General features: G+C 45.4%; 1 pseudogene; it reads right to left on the reverse strand.

Annotated features, from left to right (window-relative positions):
- Positions 1-1,271, reverse strand: part of LOC120044063 — a 53,186-nt pseudogene extending 51,915 nt beyond the window's left edge.
- Between the last annotated feature and the right edge of the window lie 4,803 nt (positions 1,272-6,074).

The raw sequence follows: 6,074 nt of genomic DNA on the forward strand, positions 1-6,074 counted from the left end.
CAGAAGTGAGTGCTACGGGGCGATAGTCATTTAGTTCAGTTACCTTTGCTTTCTTGGGTACAGGAACAATGGTCTTGAAGGAAGTGGGGACAGCAGAATGGGATAGGGAGAGTTTGAATATGTCCGTAAACACTCCAGCCAGCTGGTCTGCACATGCTCTGAGGACGCGGCTTGGGATGCGGTCTGGGCAGGCAGCCTTGCAAGGGTTAACACGCTTAAAAGTCTTACTCAAATTGGGCACGGAGAAGGAGAGCCCACAGTCCTTGGTAGCAGGCCACGTCGGTGGCACTGTGTTATCCTCAAAGTGGGCGAAGAAGGTGTTTAGCTTCTCTGGAAGTACTAGGGAAGCGGTTAAAGGTTTCTCTGGTATCACTCATCAATCATCATTGTGTTCAAAGGAGGGTGTGATGTAAACTTTCAGAGAATTGGCCAAGTGCTAGGATTTTCTGGAGCTTTTGAGAAGAAAAACTGTTCTTCAAGTATTTCTGGTTTCACTTTTTTAATGTTTAAAAAATGTTTAAGTTCAGCATCTGTCACAACAACAATTAAGTGATTAGTTCAGTTATTACTGTGAAATTCCTTATTTTCTGCCACAAGGCAAAACATTTATTGGATCAAAGCTTACGTATTTACTCGTATGCACATGTATGTTTTTGCAAACTTATATGCACCAAACCAAATCTGTTTATAGAATTGGCCAAAGGGACTACTTCTCACACAACCATAGATTGTGCACAGAGGACCAACTGCAACTACAAACATTTGATGTTTTACGCCCTTAAAAATTGAAAAAAGCATTTCGAAACCCTAAGGCCTCATTATGACTGCTTGAGTTGTAATTCATTTCCTTTGGCTGTGAGATGTATGACCCACATTCTACACACATAGCAGGATTATAGAGGCTCCATTTGAAGGCCAACAACCGGGCAGCCAACCGGGCAGGCAGGGGATCTGTTCTGCTGCATGTCCATTGTTCCACAGTCTCCTCACATGGATAAACTGAGCTTTCTGCAATTTTCCCCATTTTCCATGAGTTCTGCTAAGATTATAAAGCTACCTCTACACTTCTAGAGTTAACAGTTAAGCTACAGGTTAGCACCAGTAAAAAGGCTTGTTTTACCTTTTCATGAGAGTTCCACATTTACTGTATTGAACACTGTTTTAACCCCATTTCTCTTTCTCTCTCCTCTCTCTCTCTCTCCCCATACCCGTCTCTCCATCCTCAGTTGATACGTGTTGGGAGTGATGCACTGGCTTCCCCTGGTTGCCATGGTGATCGCCTCGGCCCTGCCCTTCCCTCACAGCCCTGTGACCAGTACTGTTGCTGCGATGACGGAGCCTGGCAGTAGCCTGGACAACCACACAGAGGACATCGATGACTCTTCCAGTCGCTCCCCCGGATCTTACTCCACACTTCCAGCTCCTCAGGCCTCTGTGGACTACAACTCCCACAGCAATGCCTCACTCAAGGACTACAATGTGACTGCTGATTCTGGAAGAGCAGACAGTACTAAACACCTCAGCGTGACGGGTGTCAAGAAAGACTACAATAACCCCTCCATAATTAAAGAGGAGGTGCAAACTTTGAAAGGGAAGCGAAAACAACAAAGTTATCTGCCAAAAAGCAATTTTCATACAGAAAACACGAACAGCGTTGGTTTAAATAAATATTCTAACACTGATGGAGGAAAACTCAGGAGCACCAATAGCAGCAGTCATCAGGACTACCCCTCCCAGGAGAACTATGTACTAGGGGACTATAAAACAGACAGCAGCAGAGCTGGTGATGACAGCAGCTTTAGAGACATGGCTCAGAAGGAAAACCATCATCACTCTCTAGACCCCAGGACCGATGAACAGGACCTCAGACCTCCCAACATGTATGTGGTGGAAACTTACAAACCTTCCACTAATGCTGGACACCAAAGTAAAACTGGGCCAGATCCCTTCAGTCAGAGGACCCCGCAGAGAGCAGAGGCTAGGACAGAGAGCAGTGATAACAGGGGAGAGGACGGGAGGAAGGGTGGGCCTGGGGTAGGGGCTGGGAAAGGTCCGGATCTGTCAGAGGAAGGAATGGAAGTAGGACTAGGGTTAGGGCTGGGTCAGGGGCTGGGAGGTGTAAAGGAGAGGCAAGAGCTGCTGTTTTTAGATGCACACCCGCGGGTCCTTTTCTCTGCCTCTCCTCCAGAGCACCCGCCCCTCCTCCTCATGCTGGAGTCAGGCATGTTGCCCATAGAAGGAGAGGACAAGCAGGAGGAGGAGGAGGAAGTGTCGGACGCAGACGGACACATGGAGGGTCATGGGGACAGAGAGACGGACAGGAGTGTGCCGCTGAGCTGGGTGGACACTCTCAGGGGGGCCAGGGAGCCCCCTCGCCCCGCTCCCAGGCACAAGCGCTCGCACTTGTCCCACACCAGGCGGGGTGAGATGCCGGTGTGCGAGCCGGAGAGCGTGTGGGTAACGGACAAGACGACGGTCATCGACGATAAGGGTAAGACAGTCAACATCGTGCCAGAGATCAAGACAGTCAAGGGGGCGCTTAAGCAGTACTTCTATGAGACTCGCTGCCGCCAGGAGGGGCAGCAGAGGGGTGGTGGGCCGCAGCGGGAGGCAGGGGGGGCAGGGGGGGCAGGGGCCTCGGCAGCGGGCACAGTGACAGGGGCCGTAGGTGTGTCCGGGGCCAGCTGCCGGGGCGTGGACATCAGGCAGTGGGTGAGTCAGTGTAAGGCCAAGGACACATATGTCCGAGCCCTCACTGTTGACAACATCGGTCTGCAGGGCTGGAGGTGGGTCCGCATCAACTCGTCCTGCGTGTGTGTCCTACTGTCCAGAGTAACCAGGAAAAACAGAGGAAGGGAGTGAGGGCAGGAGATGGAGGAAAGGTGGAGAGGATAATGTGGAAGAAATGTTAACACAGATCATGTTTGGGACATTGGATGTAATGTCAACGAGACAGTAGGTGTTACTTTATAGGCCAGGGTGCCTCTTATCCAGAGCGACTTACATTAGTGCATTCTTCTTATGATAGCTGCACTCTTACAAAAAAGGGTTCCAAAAGGGTTCTTTGGCTGTTTTTGGTTCTAGGTAGAACCCTTTTTGAGGTTCTATGTAGAACCCTCTGTGGAAAGGGTTCTACATGGAACTCAAAAGGGTTCTACCTGGAACCAAAATGGGTTCTTCAAAGGGTTCTCCTATGGGGACAGCCAAAGAACCCTTAGGTTCTAGATAGCACTTTTTTAAAAGAGTGTAGGCGAGACAACCCCTCCACCCATCACGGGCTCAGTGAGAGTGACTACACTAAAACAATAAAACCTCAACACTACAACTTAGGGAAAACTATCATATCAAAATAGTGATTTTAGAAAAGTACTGTTTGTTTCATAATTGTTTTCATATCATACATGGTATTGCTCAGTAATACTGTATGTAAGCATGAGTTTTAAATTAATATATTTCTTTATATATGTGTACAATATGTGAACAGTATGCTTTTATGTATGAAAGTATGTATATTTATAGAGAAAGGTATGTGGAATGATAGGTTTGTTGTTGTTACATGATTCCAGCCTCTGCTCTGAATGGGAGAGGAAGGGACTGGCAGCACCTAGTGATTAAGCCTGATACTGCTCAACACTCCATACTGAGCACTGACCATCCCCAGTCCTCCTTTGTGAAGTCTCACAGAGAACATTATCACTGAGTGCTTTAATAGTAAGATAGAGAGGAGAATTGGGCCATGTATACTGTGAGCATAATGCTGGGTGTCATCATGATGCCCATACTGTTGTCATGAGAGCAACAATCCATTTACAGTGTAGCCAATCATATGTGATCAGAACATTTGAGTGACCAATAGAAACCATGCAGCAGTGTGACAACCACAGAAGCATTTTATCTCTATCTCTCCCTGTAGTTATATCATTAGATGATTGAAGAATTCCATTTGCCTCAGTTTGAACTCTGCACTCTATAGTATATGCAGTACAACATATTTATACATCTGGCTTTTTGTAATACATGTATATTGTAAAGGCCTGTTTCTTATTCCATAAGTAAAAGATAAACTATTACAACTTATTTTATCATGATTTTTATGCATAATGGTCTTCCGGCAAGTGTCAATGGTGTGATCTATCGGTATGTGTTGTCTCTTTCTGTCATATACACATACAGTATATACATGCTGAACATGCTTCTCACAAATACACAAACCACTGCCTCTCCTCCCCTTACACACTCTCCTGTTGTCTACACACGTGCCAACCCCAGGTACACAAAGTGAGAACACACACATTGGGATGTGTAGTACCACGAGTCCACTTTATTTTGTCTTTTTATCACCATCATCTTCATTACTGTTTTTTTTGCAGGTGTTATTTTCAATTTGTATTATCTTCATCATTCATATTTTTTTTCCAATCATAACACAATTTGTTTTCAAAATGTACACATACAGTAGCATATTTTAATTACCATTTTTAATGTTTCATATTTACTTTTCAAATTAGGTCAAATTAAATTAGTAAGAATTAAGTATTAAATGAACATGTACATACAATTATTCAATACATACATACATAACGAAAATAAATATAGTTATCATAAAAACATAAAAAATTAAATTAAAAATACACACATTTTACAAATTGTTCCCCAGGCTTTCATCCTCATAGGTTAGATGATTTCTACAGATATATGTGTATCATCTTCACCCCCCAAAGTTGACTTCGTTGTCATCTTGGTTGTTTGACATGCATCGTAACACAGAAGCTAAAGGTTTTTCTTGACTTCCAACGGTCTCTTCTTCTCTCTTCCTGGATCTGCTTATCATCCTTCCTCTCTTGGTTTCTGTTATGGCTTGCGTGCAGTAAATGAATCGTCTCCATCCTCTTTTCTTCTGGTCACTTTGACTGTTTTATCTCGCCTTCGTCACACCTCCATCTTTCCCCTCGTCTTTCAGGGGCACCCAATGAACCTGAGCTGATGATGAGAGCCGTAAAGTCCACCACATCTAGAAAGCCATTACCCTGGGCTTTGTACTAGACCTGCAGTATGTAACCTGGCCTCAACAACATGTCTCCCCACTCTAATTTAACTGGCTTTAGTGGATACCTACAAATGACATCACAGCCATTTAACACAATGCCTGTGTGGCCCCCCATCCCATCGTATCCCCGCTGCTGTGGCCCCCCCATCCCATCGTATCCTCGCTGCTGTGGCCCCCCATCCCATCGTATCCTCACTGCTGTAGCCCCCCATCCCATCATATCCCCGCTGCTGTGGACCCCCATCCCATCGTATCCTTGCTGCTGTGGCCCGGCCTTTGATCTCCACAATAGATTCCATTCAAAAGAGATTACACTAGAGCCTAGTGCCTCTCAGCTTTCAAGGTGCCAATGGATAAACCATGAGTAGAGGAGCGGCTTGCTGCCCCTCTGATGTGGCTGGAGCCAAGATGGCGGCCTGAATGGGGACATGGTTTTACTGCAGCACTCTAACCAACTTAGGAGAACCCCTGACAGCACCATAGAAGCTAACAGATAGAGAGTTCAATGGGTGACATTGGATATCAGTCTCCTCCTCCTCAGCGCACAACTCCACATCGCACAGTCACATATTGAGACAGAACAAAGAGAGAGATAAAACAGTCGTCCTGCCTCATCCTACCCTTCTATCCATGTACGTACAGTATATATCCTCTCAATATTTCATACATTCTTCATGTCCTTTTCCCTTTGTTGTTTCTCCATCTTCGTCATTTCTTCTTTATCTCTGTTATTGCAGAATAGTCAGACCAATAGATTTATATTTAATAAATGTATATATTCATTGCTTCTCTGCTGCTTTCCCCTCCTGTGAATGAATGAGAGGAGGGCAGTCCAGTCGTGATCCAGTCACCATGGCCCTGAGGAGAAACACAGGATTACTCACACACACCACTGTCCTCCTGACTTCACTCAAACCAAATCCCCACCAACCAATGAACCAAGCCCACCGCTAAAGACCTCACAAACAAACAATGATATAACCAAAGCTCAGAACACAGCACCACAACAAACAATGTAGCTTGAAAA

Source organism: Salvelinus namaycush, chromosome 3, assembly GCF_016432855.1.
Source record: "Salvelinus namaycush isolate Seneca chromosome 3, SaNama_1.0, whole genome shotgun sequence".
In the NCBI taxonomy this organism is placed as follows: Eukaryota; Metazoa; Chordata; class Actinopteri; order Salmoniformes; family Salmonidae; genus Salvelinus; species Salvelinus namaycush.